Below are 22,831 nucleotides of genomic sequence, written 5' to 3' on the forward strand. Positions count from 1 at the left end.
CTCATGATCCATATTTTTCTCAGCTGTGCTTAGACACAAGGTCTTGTCCCTCTGTTGGACAGACCCTGCCATGTCATCCTCTCTGATTTGCCTTTTTCTAATTCAGCAGCCTTTACACTCTGCATGGACAATGACTTGTCTGGACTGTCATCTATACGTGAAGCCAAGTGTCCACAGAGATGGGGACCTGGTAGTGGGTAGGTTTTTCCCACTTTATGTCATGAGCCAGAAAGCAGACATATTCCAGCACTCTTTCATGCTCAGGCCAGAAGTCTTATCCAACAAGTAAGTACTTATTTGTACATGTATATGTGTGTGTATGTGTTTCATTCCCATAAAATGATCTAAGGTGTGCACAGAAATGGCAGAAATGCAGACCAATGGGATGCTGAATAAACTATCCTTTCTTTGTCTCTATATTCCCATAAAAATGTTCCCTTCACTCTTTTCAAGACATAGCAGAGGATTATGAATCTTTCATGTCCACTCCATGGGTCTGATATCCATGATCAATCCCTGCAAGTCTGAGAATTAGTGAGACTTCTCAACCCCAGTCCCTGCTATTGTCAGGACCCTTAGACTAAGGCACACAATCCGTTTGATACACTAATCCCCATGGCCTGAAGTCACTCTTAGGAGGAATTGGCTCAGCCTGGATGCTCACTCCTGACAAAAGCATTGTTGAAATTCCACCCCCAGAGTGTACCTAAGTGCCTTGGACACCATCCTAAGAAAATGAGGCCCCCTAAATTAAAGACCATTAATTTAATCCCATCACAAATGAGGTTATTTAGTCCATTATCCTGGAAGACAAAAGAAGAAAGGTAGGTCATATCTCAGAAAAGGTTAAAGCCCTTCATTTTTATCTGAATCATTGAATTCTCCAGGAAAAATGAGGAACAACGCCTTAAAATCTAGACTTTATCCAAAAGTGTGGCATGCGTGTCTCGGTGTTACAGTGATGATTCGCCATGAGGGGTTTCCACAAAAAGCCTGTGTTCCCTTCATGATTTTTTGGTTGAAGGTTTTGCTATTTCTTCCACAACATTGATTGACATGTCCATATCCTCAGAAGAGTGAGGAGATGTTTAGAAGCTACGCACTTTTTTTTCATGAGGTGGACAAGACAGGTTTAGGGAGGCAGGAAGGAACCTCTCTGATTTCAGGTACTGTGTAGGGAAAGAGAAGACCTGTTTTGTCCATGGGGTCAGTGTGGAGGATCGTCAGTCTTTAGTAGTGTCACAAGTCTGGAGGTCAAACACTGCATTTTTCCTTCTGTACTGCCACCAGAGAACTTTCTGCCCATCTCCATTCTAGGCAGGAGAGCTGCAGGCACAATGTAAAATTCTAGGATATATTTCTTAACTCTGTGGGTTACTACATGGGAATATATACCATCAACTCGATGTTGTAGACTGCTTCTCATATACAATAATTTACTACGGATAGAATTTAATATAAGCAAATGTACACATATTATTGTTTAATGTATAAAACTGTCAATTCATATAGATATATAAATATTTTATTTAGATAAGGTCACTAATTTTGTGTGATGGCATATAATAATGATCAATTCTTAGCAAGCATGGAGCATTTCTCTGTTTTAGATAATTGTAAAATTGTTGGATCAAGACATATGCACATTCATACAGCTTTTGCTATATGAGGCCAAGCACCTTCTGGGTTCTGAGCACTTCGCAATGCAGCCTATAGGGAGAGGGAGCAGTTTCCTTTTCCTACTTTCTTGCCAAACTGAATATTCATTCTACTTTTGCATCACTCCAAGGTACAAATATAAGGCCATTATTTTAATGTGTACCTCTACTAATTATCAAGATTGATGTCTGTAGTGTTTAAACATTGTACATATTTGCAAAGGTGTGTGTATGGTCATAGCCTTTATTTTTAACAATATTTCTACTGGGGTTGGGTTATGCATTCATAATATTTTATGTAATAATTATCTGACCCTGTTGTCACAGATTTAACAGTTATTTGTACCTAGTTCCTGTTTTGCCACTTAATAGTCTAATGGTGTGGAGACTTATAAAATGCTCATATTTGTGTAGTTAAATCTTTTATTTTTGCACATTGTATTCCTGTTCCATCTAATTCAAGCATATATGGCTATGTTTCCACATTGAATTTTCAATATAATGCTTTAATGAGATATAATTAATCATAAATTGAATTTCTTAGTGTACATCAATTGCTTTTTTTTATTCACAGGGTGACACAACTTTCACTACTAATTTTAGAATATTTGTATCACCCCAAAATGAAATTCCATACTCCTATCAGTTTCTTCTCATTTTTCTCTCCTTCTATCCTAACCCAATAACTTACTAACTCTATGAATTTTCCTATTTGGGAGATTTCATATGAATAGGATTATATAGTATGTGGCCATTTGTGAGCTGTTTCTTTTACTTCATGATTATCTTTAAGCATGCTCTACTCACTGCTGAAACTGGGGTGTTGACATTTCCTACTGTTACTGAATTTTGGTCTACTTCCCCCTTCTGATCTGTTAGTATTTCCTTAGTATATTGAGATACTCTGCGAAGTAGGATGTAACTACTAAGTTTTTAGTAGAAGAGCTTTATCAAGTTGAAGCATTCCCTCTTCTCATAGTTAGCTGTTATTTCATTCATAAAGGATTGTAGATTATTTGCTACATGTTTATTGGTATGTATTGAGATGATCATGTGTTTTTCCTTCTTTGGCTAATATGGTAAATTAGATTGATTTTTCAATGTAAGGAAAATCTTGACTTTCTAGGGTTTTTTGTCCTCTTTCACTGATAAATTTTTACACTTCCACATTTTCTTTTAAATAAATATTTCCTGCTTTTATGAGCTATCATTGACATACAGCCCTAAGTTAAAATGTGCGGCAGAATTATACGACATATACAAATACATATCATGAAATGATTACAACAATGAATTTAACGTTCATCTCATATTGTTACAAATATTTTTTCTTAAGATGAGGATTCTTATGATTTTTCTCCCTTAACAACATGCACATAGGTCTTTCAGTGTTAATTATGGTGTTCATGTTATACGTTATATATTTCATACTCATTGGTTCATATAAGTTTGTACTTTTTGACAGCCTTCATCCCCTTTTCCTCCCTCCAATTACCTGGCTCTGGTAACCAAAAATATGACCTTTATTTTCTCTTAGTTTACTTGTGTTTATCTTTTGATTCCACATATAAATGATATCATACAATATTTTCTCTTTGTATTTTGTTCCTCTGACTTACTTGACTTAGCATAATGCCTTCACTGGGCATCCATGCTGTTGGAAATAGAGACCTTTCTCTTTTTTTATGGCTCAGTAGTCTAACATTATGTGTGTGTGCACACGTGTGTGTGTGCGTGCGTGTGTGTGTGTGTGTGTGTGTGTGTGTAAGCTCTGATTTGCTAAGATAAGAGACCATAAACCTGGACAGTGAATGATCCTAAATTTTCCCTTGCTGCTGATGGGACTTCGAGTTTTATGTGGACCATATGGTGCATGGACTCAGACAAACATCAATTTACAAACTCAATTTTGTTGTTACTGATGTGACAAAAAGTCACAGCTAGCCTGAGTCCATAGAGATTTAGCTTCTGGGAGGTATATGGGAAAACTTGAGAAAGGCTAATCTGAGGAGTCAAGAAGGAATGTCACTAAATTGTTGCATTAGGATGCATGGACATAGCCTTACCAATTAATGGTGTGGTGCACCATGATAATGGATAAAATATCTACATTCCATGCATGCTGACTTTGACTGAGGCATTGCACGAAGGGAAAGAAAATATGTATTCAGAGTAAGTGTCTATCTCTAAAAAATACCTCTCCTTCATGGACCAAATTAGTTTATTTATTTTTTATTAAAGTATAGTTGATTTACACTGTTTCTTGAATTTCTGTTGTATATCAAAGTGACCTAATCATACAGTGTTCCCTGTGCTGTACAAAGGGACCCCACTGCCCATCCATTCCAAATCTAAAAGTTTGTATCCATCAACCCCAAACTGTCTGTCCAACCCACTCCCTTCCCCCTCCCTCCTAGCATCCACACCTCTGCTCTGCACAGCTGTGATATGTTTCTGTTTTGTAGATGGGATCATCTGTGCCATATTTTAGATTCTGCAAATAACTGGATATCATATGGTATTTGTTTTTCTCTTTCTGACTTAGTATGAGAATCTCTAGTTCCATCCTATGTTGCTGCAAATGGCATTATTTTGTCCTTTTTATGGTTGAGTAATATTTCATTGTATAAATGTGCCACATCTTAGTCCATTCATCTGTTGAGGGAAATTTAGGTTGTTTCCAGGTCTCAGCTATGGTGAATAGTGCTGTGATGATCATAGGGGTGTGTGGAACTTTTTGAAAGAATGTTTTGTATGGGTACATACCCAGGAGTGAGATTGCTGGATCATATGTTAGTTCTATATTTAGATTTCTGAGGTATGGCTATACTGTTTTCCCTAGGGATTATACCATTTATATTCCCACCAATAGTGAAGGAGGGTACCCTTTTCTCCACATCTCCCCCAGCATTTTTGCTAAAGTCTCCTACTATGACTGTATTCCCATCAATTTCTCCTTTTGTGTCTGTTAGTATTTGTTGTATGTATCTGGGTGCTCCTATATTAGGGGTATATATATTGATGATTGTAATAGCCTCTTCTTGAATGGATCCTTTAACCATTAAATAGTGTCCTTCTTTGTCTTTCTTTATGGCCTTCGTTTTAAAGTCTGTTTTGTCTGATATGAGTAGTGCAACTCCTGTTTTTCTGTCTTGTCCACTGGCATAAAATATCTTTTCCCATCCCCTCACGTTCAGTCTATATGTGTCCTTTGCCCTAAGGTGAGTTTCTTGTAGACAGCATATTGAAGATTTTTGCTTTTTTATCCAATCTGCCACTCTGTGTCTTTTGATTGGAATATTCAGTCCATTGACATTTAAGGTGATAATTGATAGATATGTATTTATTGCCATTTTAAACCTTGTTTTCCAGTTGATTCTGTTTCTATCTTTTTTTGGTTGTATGGTTTCCTTTTTTTTTCCGTCTTTTTGCCTTTCCTAGAGCCGCTCCCATGGCATATGGAGGTTCCCAGGCTGGGGGTCAAATCGGACCTGTAGCTGCCGGCCTACGCCAGAGCCACAGCGACGTGGGATCCGAGCCATGTCTGTAACCTACACCATAGCTCACGGCAACGCCAGATCCTTAACCCACTGAGCAAGGCCAGGGATCGAACCTGCAACCTCATGGTTCCTAGTCGGATTCGTTAACCACTGCGCTCATGACAGGAACTCCCTGGTTTCCATTTTTTTTATGCCCAAGTACTTTTCTTTTCAGTTTTTGTGAATGTAATATTTGATTTTGATTTGTGGTCGCCCTGTTTTTTAAGTATGTTAACACCTTCCCTATCTCTGCTTGCTTTAGCCTGATAGTCATATAGGCTGGAACACATCATTAAAATAAAAAAAGAATCTATATTTTTTTGTACTTTCCTTCCCCACATTATATGATTTTGATGACTTTTTTTTCTTTTTTAACATCTTCATGTTTAGATCTGTACGCTGGCTTATTTAAGTGACTGCTTTCCAATTGTGGTTTCCTCCATCCTAATTCTTCTTCTTCTTTTTTTTTTTTTTAATTTAGAGAAGCCCTTTTGGTATTTCTTTTAGAATGGGCTTAGTATTGCTGCACTCTCTTAGCTTTTGTTTGTTGGAGAAATTCTTTACTTCCCCTTCTATTTTAAATAATATTCTTGCTAGATAGAGTATTCTAGGTTGCAAATTTTTTTCTTCCAGCACTTTAAATATATCTTGCCACTCCCTTCTGGCCTGTAGTGTTTCTGTAGAGAAATCAGCTGATAGCCTTATGGGGTTCCCTTATAATGAACACTTCCAGCACCATTCATTGAAAAGACTATCTTTTGGAGTTCCCATCGTGGCGCAGTGGTTAACGAATCTGACTAGGAACCATGAGGTTGCTGGTTCGATCCGTGGCCTTGCTCAGTGGGTTAACGACCCGGCGTTGCCCTGAGCTGTGGTGTAGGTTGCAGATGCAGCTCGGATCCCACCGTTGCTGTGGCTCTGGTGTAGGCCGGTGGCTACAGCTCCGATTGGACCCCTAGCCTGGGAACCTCCATACGCAGCGGGAGCAGCCCAGGAAATAGCAAAGACAAAAAGAAGAAAAAAAGAAAAAAAAGAAAAAGAAAAGACTGTCTTTCTTACACTATCTGTTCTTGCCTCCTTTGTCATAGATTAGTTAACTATAGGTGCTTGGACTTTCTAATTGTTCCATTGATCTATAGTTCTGTTTTTGCACCAGTACTGTATTTTTAAATAACTGTAGCTTTGAAGTACTGTCTGAAGTCAGGGTGCCTGATTCCTCCATTTACATTTTTCTTTTTTAATATCACTTTAGCTTTTCAGGATATTTTGTGTTTCCATAAAATTCTAAAATATTTTTTTCTAGTGCTGTGAAGAATGTCCTTGGTTATTGGGTATAGACTGCATTGAATCCATAGATTGGCTCGGGTAATATAGTCATTTTTACAGTATGATTTTTTTCCAATCCAGGAACATGGTATATCTTTTCATTAGTTTTGGGTTGTCTTTGATTTCTTGCATCAGCATCTTATAGTTTTCAGAGTATAGGACTTTTGTTTCTTTAGGTAGGGTTATTCCTAGGTATTTTATTGTTTTTGATGCAGTGGTAAATGGGATGGTTTCTCTTTCTCTTTCTGATCTTTCCTAGTATATAGTAATACACTCAATTTCTGTGTATTAATTTTGTATCCTGACCAAATTCATTGATGAGTTCTAACAGTTTTCTGGTAGTGTCTTTAGGATTTTCTAGGTACAGTATCCCGTCATCTGCAAATAATGATAGTTTTACTTCTTTTCCAATTTGGATTCCTTTATTTCTTTTTCTTTGCTGATTGCCATTGTTGGGGCGTCCAAAACCATGTTGAATCTAGTTGTAAAAGTGGACATCCTTGTCTCATTCCCTGATCTTAGTGGAAATGCAGGTTTTCACCTTTGAGAATGATGTCAGCTGTGGGTCTGTGATACATGGCATTTATTATGTTGAGGTAGTTTCACCCCACTTTCTTGAGAGTTTTTACCAAATTGGTGTTGAATTTTGTCAAAAGGTTTTTCTACATCTATTGAGATGATCATGTGGGTTTTATCCTTCAGTTTGTTGCTGTGGTGGATCACACTAATTGATTGGTGGGTATTGAAGAATCCTTGTATCCCTGGGATAAATCCAACTTGATCATGATGTATGATCATTTTATTATATATTTGCACTCGGTTTGCGAATATTTTGTTGAGGATGTTTGCATGTGATGGGAGTAGTGGTATTGTGTTACCTCCCCTGGAGCCAGATGGCTGCTAATAATGGGAAGTGAGAAAGTTGGCTGTGGTTTACAATTCATGGGATTGCTTTTGTGGTGGTGGGGCAGGGGCAGCACTGGCTTCTGCCTAGCTCTCAAGATGATTTCCTGTAGTTGGCAATGTCAGCAGCTGTTTCTGCAGTCCCCATGTTAGGAAGGCTCTTTGGACTCTTCTCCATAGCTCTGGGGGGAGGCACCTTTCTGTAATCACTCCCTTTGTTTGGCCACACTAGAGAGCATTCTCTGTAGCCTCAAGGTGGGGGCTTCTCCATAACTGTTGCTAAAAATCTCTCTGATGCTGTAAGATCTGCACTGTTCTGGTAGACCTTCCCCCCATCAGGCCAACAGCAGAGTGATCCCTGTAGCTGCTGCAAAGAAAAATGTGTGCCAACACATCCCTTTTGGTTCCTTTGGCTAGTGATGCAACACATGCTGCTTCCACAGTCCCCTGCTTCTTTGTTGGCAGGGATCACAGAAGTTGTGCTATTCCCAAGATCACTCCATTGACCCTCCGGGCCATTTCTGAATCCAGGGCAGTGTGTAATTCTAAATTCACTTTGCCCCTTCACTGGGTGTTTCACAGCTTTTGACCCACCCACCAGAACTTTTGCAACTCCCTTGATCCTTTGTGCTGTTCTGAATTCACTTTCAGACCCCTAGGCAAACCAATCAACCACCAGGCCATTTTTGACTCCTGGGAACTTCTCTGTTTCTGAAATAATTTTACTAATTCAATGGGGTTTTCACAGCGAGCCTCTGCTCACCAAGCAGGCCACATGTGACTCCCAGGATTGTTTGTGTTGTTTCTGAAACAACTTTCTCTGCCCCCTAGGAAAATTGCTGCTCTCTGCCCACCCAGGAAGCCCCTTGCAACTCCCGGACCTTCCACCCCTTAAGCAAATCATGGCTCTCCATCTACCTAGGAGGCCCTTTGCGATTCCCAGGATCATTTGTACTGTTTTCTGAATTAATTTAAATTAGACCTGATACCTGATGCTGATGTCTCTGGGCATTAGTTCTATCTCAAGGGCTCTGCCTTGGCCTACCTCACCGTCAGTTCACCCCTTTAACCCATGTAATTTTGTCAAAAAACTGTCCCTTCCACAGATTGTATTGCCACTCTTGTTGAAAATCACTTGACCATGTATTTGAGGGTCTTTTTCTGGGCTCTAAAATCTATTCCACTGGGGAGTTTCTGTTCTGACTCAGAGGGTTAAAGACCCAACATTGTCTCTGTGAGGATGCAGGTTCAATCCCTGGCCTCTTTCAGTGGGTGATGGATCTGGTGTTGCACAAGCTGTAGCATAGAAAACAGATGCAGTTTGGATTTGGCTGTGGCACAGGCCTCAGCTACAGCTCTGATTTGAACTGTTGCCCGGGAACTTCCATATGCTGTAGGTGTGGCTGCAAAAAGAAAAAAAATCTATTCCATTGGTCGCTATGCCCGTAACACACTGCTTTAATTACTGTAGGGTTTGTAGTAAATTTTGAGACCATGGGGTGTGGTAACTCCCACTGTGGTTTGCTTTTTAGGGCCACACCCATGGCACGTAGAGGTTCCCAGGCTAGGGGTCGAATCGGAGCTACAGCTGCTGGTCTACACCACAGCCACAGCAACACCAGATCCATGCTGCATTTGCAGCCTACAGCACAGCTCATGACAACGCCAGATCCTTAACCCACTGAGCAAGGCCAGGGATCGAACCTGCAACCTCATGGTCCCCAGCCGGATTCGTTTCCACTGCACCAGGATGGGAACTCCTGGTTTGCTTTTTAAAGATTGTTTCAGCTATGCAGAATTCCTTAAGATTTGATAGGAATTTTAGAATAGGTTATTTCTATAACTGTATAAATGTCATTTGAATTTTGATAGTGATTGCATTGAATTGTAGATTGCTTTGTGTAGTAGTGACATTTTAACAGTATTGAGTCTTCCAATATGACCTGGGGTGTATTTCCATTTAATTAGATCTTCTTTAATTTCCACAACATTTTGTAGTTTTTCAGAAAACAAGTCTTTTGCCTCATTGGTTAATTATTCCTAGGAATTTTATCTTTTTGGAATTGTTCATGTTTACTGTGTAGAAACACAAATGATTTTTCTGGTTGATCTGTATCTTGAAACTTTGTTAAATTCATTTATTAGCTCTAAAATCGTGTCTGTCTGTATCTTTGTACGTGTGTGCATAATCTAGAGAGGTTTCCATTTATAAGATCATGTCATCTGTGAACAGAGATAATTTCACTTCTTCCTTCTCAATGTGGATGTCTTTGTATCTTTCTTTTCCTTGCCTCTGACTGCTCTGACTAGGACTTCCTGTACTATGCTGAGTAGAAGTGACAAAAAAGGAATCTTGCTCTTGTTTATGATCTAAAGGAAAAATTTCAGGCCTTCACCATTGACGATGATGACAACTGTGGCTTTTTCACATATGACCTTTATTATACTGAAGTTGCCTTAAATTCTTACTCTGTTGAGCATTTTTATCATGAAAGGGGTTGAATTTTCTAAATGCCCTTTTTTACATCAATTGCAATAATCCTGTGGGTTTTTTCTCCATCATTTAAAAAGTGTGGTGTACTATATTAATTGTTTTAGGAAAACCATGCTTTGATTCCAGCAAGAAATATCACTTGCTTATTGTATGTACTGTCTGTAATATGCTGCTAAATTCAGTTTGCCAGTTTAAAATATTTCTATTCTTATTCATAAAGGATATTGATCTGTAGCTTTCTTTTCTTGTATTGTCTTTACCTGACTTTTGTATCAGGGTAATAAAGGTATAGAATGAATTGGAAATTACTCACTCCCCTTCAGTTTTTTGGAAATATTTGAGAAGCGTTTGTTAAGTAATATGTACAATGTTTGATAGAATTCAACCATGACATCATGTGGTCCAGGGGCTTTTCTGTGTTAAACCTTTTCTCGATTACTGATTCAATAACTTTACTAGTTATATGTCTATTCAGATTTTGTACTTCTTTATGATTCCATTTTGGTGTCTGTATTTCTAGGAAATTTTCCATTTCATCTAGGTTATCTACCCTATTTTTACACAATGTTGTATCAAATTCTCTTATAATTGTTTTCAATTTCTGAAAATTCAGACTTTAAAATGAAGACCATAACTAAAGACAAAGAAGGACACTATTTAATGATAAATGGATCCATTCAAGAAGAGAATAGTACAATCATCAATATATATGCCCCAATATAGGAGCAACCAGATACATACAACAAATATGAACAGACATAAAAGGAGAAATTGATGTGAATACAATAATAGTAGGAGACTTTAATATGCCACTCACATCAATAGACAGATCCTCTAGAAAGAAAATCAATAAGGCAACAGACACAATAGAAAAGTTAGACTTCACTGGCATATTCAGGACATTACATCCAAATAAAAATCAGGATATACATTCTTTTCAAGTGCACATGGAACATTCTCAAGGATTGACCACATACTGGGGCACAAAGCTAACCTCAACAAATTTAAGAGTATAGAAATTATTTCTAGTATCTTCTCTGACCACAATGGCATGAAACTAGAAATCAACCACAGGAAAAGAAATGAGAAAAAACTAACTATATGGAGACTAAACAACATGCTACTAAAAAAACAATGGATCAATGAGGAAATCAAGAAGGAAATTAAAAAAAATACTTCAAGACAAATGATAATGAAGACACAACCATTCAAAATCTATGGGATGCCGAAACAGCAGTGCTTAGAGGGAAGTTCATAGTGATACAGGCCTTCCTCAGAAATGAACAAAAATCTCAAGTCAACAACTTAACCCACCACCTAAATGAATTAGAAAAAGAACAACAACAACAACAAAAATTAAAATAAGGAAGGAAATGATAAAGAGAGGAAATCAATAAAATAGAAACTCAAAAGCAATGTAAATTCAGTAGTAATGTGCACATATTCATTTCCTATTTTTAGAATTCAAGTCTTCTTTCTTAGTCAATGTAGTTAAAATTTGTCAATTTTGTTGGTCTTTTCCAAGAAACAACTTTTTGATTCTTGCATTATTTTATATTATATATTGTATGATCCTATTATGTTGTTGACCTGAAATTTGTTATTATAGTTGAACTACAATGTTTCTTTAATTTCTGTTGTACAGCAAAGTGACATAATTACACACAGTTCCCCGTGCTGTACAGTAGGGTCCCATTGCTTTTCCATTCCAAATACAACACTGAATCCAAAAACCCCAAACTGCCCATCCATCACACTCCCTTCCCCCTTCCCCTGGGGAACTACAAGTCTGCTCTCCTTGGCCATCATCTGTTTCTCTTTTGCAGATAGGTTCATCTATGCCATATTTTAGATTCTACAAATAAGTGATATCATGGGGTATTTGTCTTTTTCTTTCTGGCTTACTTCACTTAGGGCTCATATTTTTGATTCCTGACTTTGTTCTTCTCTATTTCAATCATCTTAATTCCAGTCTATATTATGTCCTTCCATTGAGGGCTTTACATTTAGTTTCCTATGTTTTTTTAATCATTTAAGGAGTAAAGTCATATAGTTGATATAAGATAAAAAGAAGTGATGTAATATGATATTTATTTGAGCTAAAATGTCCTCTTGGGTTCCAAGGCCATTATAGATAATAATTAATGATTCCTTTTTAACTTTGTGCTAAAACATCTGTTGAAATCATGCTAAAGTGTCCTATGTTGATTCCAACATCAGCTTGTCCTAACCCTGTCTAGTCCCTCAGAGCAAGAGTCTAACACAAGCACCATGAGCTTCTTGCAGGGACATCAATCAAAGACACAGGATGCTCGAACACTCCATCTCAGAATGGGCTTGTCTCCTCCAGACCTCCCTGTCACCCTCCTTTGATGAACTGTGCTAGTCACAGACCATGATGAAATCCGAGGCAAGGCAAAAAAACATGTTTTAATTATTGTTTTTCACTAGGATAGGGGGACACAGGTGTGGAGCCCCAAGACAGGACCCTCCCTCCCTAGTCCTCTATGGGACTGACATGAAGCAGTAAAAAGAGGGGGAAACCAAGCTGCTCATATCACAGTGACAATGAGGGTGAGATCTAACTCCGTGACTTATAAGTAACTTATCCCTTATAAATACCTACATGACTCCTATTGTGCCTTGTCTGGCATACCAACCTGGCACATGCTCTGTAGTGTTTCCACAGCCTGAGTGGTGGTGGCTATGTGCTGTGGTGTTTACATGAGGGAAATTTTCCTTTCTGAAAACAGAGTCTGTAAACTCGCTCCTGATCCATCTTCTCTTCAGCAAAGTGTGGATGCTGGCTTTTTTCTCTTTGTGGGGCAGACCCTGCCATGGACTTTTCCTTGATTTATCTTTTCCTATTCCTGCAGCCTTTACATTCTGCATGGGGGGATGGATTATATGGACTGTGATATATACCTGAAGCCAAGTGTTTAGAGAGATGGGGACCTTGTGGTGGGTGGGTTTTTTCCCCTTTATGTCATGACCAGAAAGCAGACATATTCTGGCTCTCATTCATGCTCAGGCCAAAACAAGTGACATCCAACATGTAAGTTATTTTTTGCATGTGCATGTGTGTGAGACTCTTCCCCCTGAAAATGATTTGTTTTGCACAGAAATGAAAAAATGTGGACCACTGGGATTCTGGATGTTCTATCCTTGCTTTGTCTCTCTACTTTCTTAAAACTTTCCCTCCTCATGCTTGTTAAGACAGAGGAGTGAATTAAACAGCTTTTGTGTCCACTCTTATCACAATATCTATGATCAGTCCCTGGAGTTCTTAGAATTAGTGAGATTTCTGAACTCTAGCTCCTCCTGATGCCAAGACCTTTATACTGAGGCACACGATCCCTTTGAGACACTGATCCCCCTGGCCTGAAACCAAACTTAGGAGACCATGGCTCAGCCTGGATGCCCACTGCTGATAAAGACATTGTTGAAACATGCACCTCTGGTGAGTTGTCTTGGATCTACCACTGCTAAAAAAAGTTCCCATAAATATCAGTTATTTAATCCCATCAGAAATGAGGTATTCAGCTCATTATCCTGGAAGCCAAAAGAAGAAAGTAGGTAATATTTCACATGTTAAAGTCCTAATATATGTAAAATTAATTTAACAAAAAATGAGCAACAATATTTTAAAATCTGGACTTTATCCAATCGTGTGGCATATATGTCTCTGCCTTTGGTTGACTAATATGCTAACTCAACGATATTTATCTCAGCCTGTGTTCTATTTATCCTTTGTTGTTTGAAAGAATTGCTAGTGCTTCTTCAGCCTCTATCAACATGCCCATGTCCTCAGAAAAGTAAGGAGATGTTTAGAAGCTATGCACTTGGTTTCCATGAGGTGTCTGTATCCTTATTTGACCTTTTTGGAATTTTTAAACATAGTCATTTCTGCAGAAGCCTTTGCACTAGAGGGCTGCTGATCTTTGAGATTAGAATTTCAATCTTTTCTCTCATCTGTATGAGGACCTCAGACTCCCAATCTTTGTCCCTTCCAGCTGTCACCTTTCATGTTTCTTTTCCTCTTGGTTTGCTTTTGTATCTTTAACAAAAAGTTGAATTGGTATGTTTAATGGAAGTGATTTCATGTATGCACATTCATTGGCTTAATGGAAGCTACTGAGTATTTTCCCTGTACCAGGATTACGGTAGCAGGATGTGACTGTCAGTGATGAAGGGACTTTTCTGATCTCAGGCACTGTATGGGGAACAGAGAACCTGTTTTGTCCATGATGCCACTGTAGGGGGAGGAGTGAGAGTCTTTAGTAATGTCACTGGGCTGGAGGATAAACTTCCACCCTTCCTTTTGTACTGCTGCCAGAGAACATTCTGGATTTCCCTCCTCTGGGCAGAAATGTAGCCAGCATCATGGAGTTGGCAGGTTCTGGAATGTTTTCCTAAACTATGTGGGTTAACACATGTTGTACTTTCAACTTGATTCTGGAAGCTGATTCTCATATTTAACAATTTATCGTAGACATATTTTAATGTAATGTACAATTATATAATTATTTAATGTCTACAAATGTCATTTCATAGTGATGGGTCAATATTTATTTAAACATTGTCATTTATCTTGTGCAAAGACAAAATAAGTCATGATCAATTCATCCTGAGCATGGAATATTTCTCTGCTTTAGTTAATTGTAAAATTGTTGTATCACACCATGTGAACATTCATATAGCTTTTGGTATGTTTCCAAGATCAATTGCTTATGTGCTGAAAAATAATACTTCACAATGAAGCCAGTAGAGGACAGGGTCATCGTTTACCCACATTTTGCCTTTTGCTTTACTTAAAAGCACACATATTAGACCATAATTTTTATATGTACCTCTTTGCTGAGTAGAATTTCAATATTGTTGGGAGTTCCCATCGTGGCTCAGTGGTTAATGAATCTGACTAGGAACCATGAGATTGCAAGTTTGATCCCTGGCCTTGCTCAGTGGGTTAAGGATCCGGCGTTGCCGTGAGGTGTGGTGTAGGTCTCAGACGTGGCTCTGGTGTAGGCCGGGGGGCTAGAGCTCCGATTCAACCCCTAGCCTGGGAACCTACATATGCTGCGGGAGGGGCCCTAGAAATGGCAAAAAGACAAAAGAAAATAGAATTTCAATATTGTTGCCTAGTGGTTTTAGACCACTGTAACCTATAAGCATATATGGTCATAGCCTTTTTCTTTAACACATTTTGACCAGGGTATTTGTCTTTTGCTTGTGTATTCATACTATCCTTTGCTTAAAAATTATTTGAGCCCCCTGTCATACATTTGACAACTATTGATACCCAGTTTCTACTGTGTCAATCAATCATGTGATAGTGTGGAAAATTAAAGAGCTCACATTTATTTAAATAATCTTTCATTTTTCCACTTTTGTTTTCCTTTTTCATCTACCTCAAAATTATGTATGTCCTTACACTGAATTTTTGTGTAAATGCTTTACTGAGACATAATTCACATAACATAAAATCAGGCATTTTACAGTATACAATTCAGTGCTTTTCGTATATACACAGAGTTGTACAGCCATCACTACTACTATATTTCATGAATTTTGGGAGTCCCCACTGTGGCTCAGTGGTAATGAACCCAACTAGCATCCATGAGGACACAGATTTTATCCCCAGCCTTGCTCTGCAGCTTAAGGATCCAGCAATTCTGTGAGCTGGGGTTTGGATCTGGTGTTGCAGTGGCTGTGGCATGTGCCAGCAGCTACAGCTATGATTCAAACCCTGTCCTAGGAACTTCCATGTGCTGTGGGTGCAGCCCTTAAAAAAAGGAAAAAAAGGAAATTTTGTATCACACTAAAATGAAATTCCATACCTATTAACAGTTTCTTCACATTTTCCTCCCCCTCCAAACCAGAGCCACTAATTTCCTATCTCTATGGATTTTCCTATTTGGGGCATTTCATTTAAATGAATTATATAATACATGACCTTTGTGAGTGGCTTCTTTCATTTCCTTTCCTTCTTAATTGTCTGTTTGGATGATCTATTCTGTGTTGAAAGTGGAATATTAAGGTCTTCTATGTTATGATATTGTTGTCTATTTCTCCCATTTGATCAAGGTACCCCAGAAAGTGAGATCTAAGCAATAATTTTTGAGTTAATATGCTTTAGCAAGTTGAGGACAGTGCTTCCTCTCCTAGTTTGCTAAGGATTCATCACTAAATGATTTTAGATTATTTGCTACACATTTCTCTGCATGTAGTCTGATGATCACTTGTTTTTCTTATTTCTTTTGTCAATATGGTAAATTACATTGATTTTTCAATGTTGGAACAACCTAGGATTCCTTGGATAAACTCAAAAAATGTTCATCCCTCCCCAGCACACTTATTCCCCTGTACTTTCCCCAGGTAGATAAACAATTGGTACAGCAGGTGGACGCTGGGATGGAGCTTGCCTTGGTCACCTGATCAGGCTGTTCCTGAACATGTATATGTGGGAAGACTTTAATGATGAGGCACTAGCTGTGTATGTGCTATGCCTACAAAAACCAAGAGAGTGTGAAGACAGTTCTCAGACCTTTATATATCCACAAGCCCTGCCCAAAATATTCTCTTATGCTTTCTTAAAATACTCGAACTATGTGCCTTAAAAGGCATGGTGAAATGATGTATAATTAAAAGGATAATAGAAAAAATGTATGCAAAACTTGGGGGAAGAAATTTTGCATCAAAGGTATGGAAAGATTTTTGTCTCTAGTATTATTTTCCTGTATTATTTTGCATAGTATATTTCCACAGAATGAGATATGAAATGTTAGTTTTTGTTTTTCTGGAAGAGTTTTTCAAGAATTGGTTTGATCACTAGCTTAATGTTTGGGAGAAGTCATAGATTTTTTTTTTCTTCAAGGCTTTGGATGCTGGGATACATTTTATGTCATAAAATGTTCTTCTATTCTGATGCCTTGTAAAATACCATTAGCTAACACATTTTGTAGGATAATATAGATTAGTCAGTGGAATGGGAAAAAATCATTTTTTCATTCTCCAACTTTGTGTCATAGCTATTCTAGCCTGAAGAGAATTTTCTGGAGAGTTCTCATTTTTTGTGTGTGGCACACAGTTTGTAACTCACATTTTATATGCACCTTGAAGTTTACTAAAGGCCATGTGTAAATTGATCTATATCTGGGATTTCTCTTCTTTGGGGAAATTTAAATGAAAAACTTAATTTTGTTGACATTTATGATCTCTTTATGTTTTCTACCTATTATGTAGGGTGATAAACTTAACATCAAAAGTTTAAATTAGAGGAAGATATCGATAAACAAGTTCACATTAAACCTGACTTCAAGTGTCATACTTCAATTCCTTTATAAAGAAAAAAATAATTTATAAGGCAAATAATAAATGTTAAAAAAAAGCACTCATCTCTCCCAGTTTGTAGCAGTTCAAATTCATGAGAGTGAGAAGAGATATCTAAAGAGTCTGCAAAGGCTATGGTATATCTCAAGTCTCTCTTTTATATGAAAAATAAACAGTTTCTTTCAGAAGATAATAGAGGGGAAAAATAAAAACAATGCTTGGGAAACAGAAAAAAAGAACCTCTCAAATTCCCAAAGTATAAATGATATGAATGAAATTATTTGAGCACAATGAAATGACAGATTTCAATTAAAAATGTAATGCTGTCACTTGGAACTGGTTTTTAGTATCTTATAATATTTGGATAAAAAATTACCCCAAAGTGAATTCACACAGTATCTAGAAAAACCACAGTATTGAGAATAAGTACAAACCAAAAAAAAAAATAAAATAAAAGAGAGAGAGAGAGAGAATAAGTACAAACCACTGGAAGAGAGGCAAAGGACTGTTTACATCAAAATATTGATACTATAATAATTTATTAACAAATAAATATTGATTTTAAATGTGCTTAAATTGAGCTTGTAATTAACAAAGTTAGAATAATAGCAAAAAAATATTCCAAGAAAAGGAGAAGACAAGGATTAACATAGAAAAATTGAACATTTATTCTTAGGAAATACAAAAATGTTACAGCTATTTGAACATCAAAAAACTTCTATTTTAGTGAATGAAATTAAGGAAATATAAGAAAAGTTACGTCTAAAAGGAGACATAAAGAAAAATTACTTTAAAAGTTTAGTGATATCCATGAATATAAAATAGAACAGATGAGGGTTTTTTTCAAAAAAATATAATTGAACAAAATTAGCTTCCTAAGACCTGACTAAATAAAACAGACTTAATAGTGAAAGTCCCTTGAAATGTCTCTATGATGATCAGATAGAAATCCTGCAACATGTCTAAGGAACTATTAAGTCAGGGACTTTTTTAAAGCAGTCCATTTTGGGGAAGGGAAGGAATGCTTATGTCTTGGCTTCTAGCCTTAGGTAAGAACAAGTTCAAATTTGGGATTCAACAGTCGTTCCAAAATGGCTTGTGAGATTTTTTTTTTTTTTTTACACTTTTTACTCCCATCTCTAGAGGAGAATATCTTACAATCTTGTCCATATGATGATCCATCTTCCATTATAAATGCTAAAACAATTCTATGCAGTTGACAAGCCATGTCATCCAGCTAAATAATAATTTACCTCACCCAGAGTTCCCGACAAAATGCTCTAGGATAATTGATTATGATATTCCTCTTCAGAGTGAGAGAGCCTTACCAGAGTCTTCCAAAGGGCTGGGGACAATATTCATGCCATCCCTATAGGCAAAGACAAGAGAATCTCTGAAGGTGAAACCTGAGGGTAAAACCCTTCCCCCCTTCCCTTAGAATGGCTTAGGATTTGTCCCTGAATTACTTGACTTGACCATTCTACCAAACGCTGTCCCCCTCTATTTAGGTGACTATTTAAGAACTACCAATGTGTTCTGGCCTTTCTCTTTGCCATTGAGGAGATCAACAAGAACCCCCACCTCCTCCCTAACAGGTCCTTGGGTTATGATCTCTACAATGCCCTTGAAAGTGATCACAAGACTTTGGAAAATGCCCTGTTTTGGTTCTCTGGAGGGAATCAGACTGTCCCCAACTACAACTGTCACAGACAGAGGAAATCCTTGGTCGTCTTTACAGGAACCGCATCAGCATTTTCAGCTGAGATTGGAACACTTCTGGAGCTATAAAAAATCCCACAGGTGACTGAGCCTGAGCCCTGGTGAGAGATATTCTGCTCTTCTCTATGCCTTTTCTTCTTATCTATCCAAAGGGAAAGGTGGTAGCTATGAGTATGGATTTGGTCCAGTTATAAACACACCCCAGAGACTTCCTCAGATTGTGAGATTAGATTATTCCCTGGGCTGAGAAGGAAGCATAAGGTTAAGGAGAAATACAGTCAATATTTGAAGCCAGATTCATGCTTACGGCCAAGACATCCATCCCACAGATACTTGGAATATTGACCAATAATGGCTCATATGTCTTCACATCATAGGAAATGCTCAGAAATAGGGAATGGCCTCAGCTAAGAAGAGGATATTGTCAGTGCACAGCCAGAAGCCAGAGTTTAGCATACATGGGAAAAAGAAGCCTGGTACCCTAGTCCCTGCTTGGACCAATGCTGAGAGGCTATCCAAGCTCAAGAGAATGCTGAGGATTGGCTGAGACTCAGGTGCAATAGCTCTGAGGTTCAGCATTTCCTTCTTCCTATTTCTGCTTTGCTCCATTCTACGGGTATACTTCTAAGAATCAACCCATACACTTTCCACATGGAACTCTCCATCTCAGGATCTCTTCCTAAATGTAGATCTCTAACAAGCAGCAGGCAAGAGACGTTACTTCTAAGCATACCAGCATTAGATTAGAAGAATGCTGTCCTAGAAATGTTTAGAAAATCTGAGAGGCTATGTATCTGTAAATTCCACAATAACCTAGGTAATACTGAGGTAGGAAATTAAATACAATAATTCAGTTTAATAATAAAAGATATATAGCTTCAAGTTTACATCAATTATTGATTGCTGATATGAAAATAACCCTTCCCAAAGTCCCACAGTGCAAAACTGATGGTGTCACTACCATGGAATTTGTACACCCTGTATAGCACATACCTTTTTCAACTGGAAATCAAAGGAGATAAGAAGCATTACACATTTTCTATAATTCTTTCCTTGAACCTGGTACCACTGATCTGAGGAAATCATATGTCCTTTGCAAAATCAAGGGGTCTAGCTAAACAGTATTTCGTGTGTCCAAAATGACACGAGAACTGTATAATGTCCACTGAAGTCTCCTTCTTTTTCTCAAAGAATCAGGTCAAGTTCTCTATCACAGAAAGAACTGGCTCACCCTCTTTCAAAGGAAGACAAACCCAAATCCACTAAATTTAGAATCATGTTTTTCCTTCTTATTCAGGGCACATATGGTCGGTGTGTGTGTGTGTGTGTGTGTCTTTTCAGAGCTTTACCCATGGTATGTGGAGATTCCCAGGCTAGGGGTCTAATCAGAGCTGTAGCCACTAGCCTACACCAGAGCCACAGCAACGCCAGATCCGAGCCACACCTGCAACCTACACCACAGCTCAGGGCAATGCCAGATCCTTAACCCACTGAGCAAGGCCAGGGATGGAACCCGCAACCTCATGGTTCCTAGTCGGATTCGTTTACTGCTGTGCCACTATGGGAACTCCTACATATGGTCCTTTTGACCCTTTCCTGAGTGGTAAAGACCAATTTCCATCTCTTTATCAGATGGCCAGTAAGGATAGTTCTCTCATCCAGGGATTGGTCTGGTTATTGCTGCATTTTGGCTGGGCCTGGGTGGCACTTCTCTTCTCTGATGATAGGGAAGGGGAGCATTTCCTCTGGGACCTGAAAGCAGAGATGCTACAGAAAGGTATATGTGTGGTCCTAAGTTCACCTTCAGTTTCTGTTATTCATGAGCTGTACAGCCTTCCGCCCACCACCAGCTACCAAAGAGTGTGGAGCGGCCGCCCCGCTGCGCCTAGGTGAAGGGCTAAGCCCGTGGGCACTGCAGCCAGCTGCCTACCTTCATTGCAGGCACTAAGCGGACTCCACGGCCCTGAAGACCCCGGAGCTAACCCCAAAAAGGAACAATGGCAGAATGGAAGGACTAGAGCTCAACTTCTCTCCTAAAAACAACAAAATTCACAACTAAAAGCTGAGCATTCTTCACCCAAATGGACCAGAAAACTTAAAAAAGATATCCTACTTCAGAAGAAAAAGAGGACACATCAAGAGGCAGGAGGGGTGATTTTATGATATAAACAACCCCTTACCTCCTGGGTGGGAAGCTCCACAGACTAGAAACTAACTGGTTCACAGAGACTCACCTACAGGAGTGAGAGTTCTGAGCCACACATCAAACTCTCATGTGTGCGGATCTGGCACTGGGAGAAAGAGCCCCTGGAGCGTCTGGCATTGAAGGCCAGTGGGGCTTGTGCGCAAGAGCTCCATGGGACTGGGGGAAATGGAGACCCCATTCTTAAAAGGCGCACACAGACTTTCACGTGCACTGGGTCCCAGGGCAAAGCAAAGTCTCCATGGGAATCTGAGTCAAACCTGACCACAGTTCTTGGAGGACATCCTGGGAAAACAGGGGTGAATGTGGCTTGTTGTGAGGGAAGGACATTGAAAGCAAAGCTATCAGGAATATTCAACAGCCATGCCTTTCTCTGGAGGTGGCCATTTTGGGAAAATCTGGCCCCACCCGTCAGCCAGCCATTGAGAAGCCCCAGGGCAGACAACAACCCAGGTGGGATCACAGCCCCACCCCTCAGAAAACAGGCTACCTAAAGACCCCTCAGGCACACAGCTGCCTCTAATCCCCTCCAGAGACTAAGCCCCACCCACCCAGAGGGATTAGAATCGGCTCCACCTACCAGGGGGTAGGTATCAGCCCCTCCCATCAGGAAGCCTACAGCAAGCCCCCCCATACTGACTTCAGCCACAGGGGGGCAGACATCAGAAGTAAGAGAGGCTACAACTCTATTATCTGTAAGAAGGTCACCACACCAAAAACCCATCAAAATGAAAAGACAGAGAACTATAACTCAAATGAGGGAGAAAGAAAAAACCCCAGAAAAACAGCTAAGCCATGAGGAGATTCTCAGGCTCCAGGAAAAAGACTTTAGACTGTTGATGCTGAAGATGATGCAAGACATTGGAAATAAACTGGAGGCAAAGATGGATAACTTACAGGAAACACTGACCAAAGAGATACAAGATATCAAACTTAAACAAGAAGAGATGCAAAATACAACAACTGAAATAAAAAAATTCACTAGAAGCAGCTAACAGCAGAATACAGGAGGCAGAAGAACGAATAAGTGAGGTGGAGGACAGATTAGTGGAAATTATGGATGTGGAACAGAAAAGAAAAAAGACTGAAAACAAATGAAGAGAGTCTCAGAGAATTCTGGGACAACGTGAAACGCACCAACATCCGTATTATAGGGGTGCCAGAAGGAGAAGAGAGAGAGAGAAGGAGACAGAAAAAATATTCTAAGAGATAATAGCTGAAAACTTCCCTAACATGGGAAAGGAATCACTCACTCAAATCCAGGAAGCACAACGAGTACCATATGAAAGAAACCGAAGGAGGAACACCCTGAGACACATACTAATCAAACTGACCCAAATTAAAGACAAAGAGAAAATCTTGAAAGCAGCTAGGGAAAAGAAACAAATAACATACAAAGGAACCCCGATAAGGCTATCGGCAGATTTTTCAACAGAAACTCTGCAGACCAGAAGGGAGTGGCATGATATACTTAACAGGATGAAAGGAAAAAACCTCCAGAAAGGTATATGTGTGGACTTTACTGAATAGTTTCCCATCCCTAAGAGAACATTTGAATCAACTGACATAAATTTCTTGACCAAGACCAGAGCTTCATTTGCAAAAGTGCATATAATACATGGTGATGAGGCAATTTTCATGACTCTCAACCTAGGACATA

General features: G+C 38.8%; 1 protein-coding gene and 1 long non-coding RNA gene across 4 annotated transcripts in view; one reads left to right on the forward strand and one right to left on the reverse strand.

Annotated features, from left to right (window-relative positions):
* LOC100624806 (uncharacterized) overlaps positions 1 to 21,900 on the forward strand; it is a 77,304-nt gene extending 55,404 nt beyond the window's left edge. For 2 of the 3 annotated variants that reach the window (XR_014837650.1, XR_014837651.1), the window contains 2 exons: positions 107 to 285; positions 20,910 to 21,900. The gene's annotated coding sequence lies outside the window, so the exon portion shown is untranslated. Of the gene's footprint in view, positions 1 to 106; positions 3,246 to 20,909 lie in introns of those variants that run through there. The other variant, XR_014837649.1, reaches the window with a different exon arrangement.
* The window catches only part of LOC106507293 (uncharacterized), a 68,876-nt gene continuing 64,523 nt past the window's right edge, over positions 18,479 to 22,831 (reverse strand). Inside the window, exon 4 of the long non-coding RNA XR_014837661.1 lies at positions 18,479 to 18,618. This is a non-coding gene — a long non-coding RNA (uncharacterized LOC106507293). The remainder of the gene's footprint in view (positions 18,619 to 22,831) is intronic.

The sequence above is a fragment of the Sus scrofa genome, chromosome 2, assembly GCF_054392235.1.
Source record: "Sus scrofa isolate SSC_HxYL_T2T_F1_AM1 chromosome 2, Sscrofa_HxYL_maternal_Yorkshire_Landrace_v2.0, whole genome shotgun sequence".
Lineage (NCBI taxonomy): Eukaryota > Metazoa > Chordata > Mammalia > Artiodactyla > Suidae > Sus > Sus scrofa.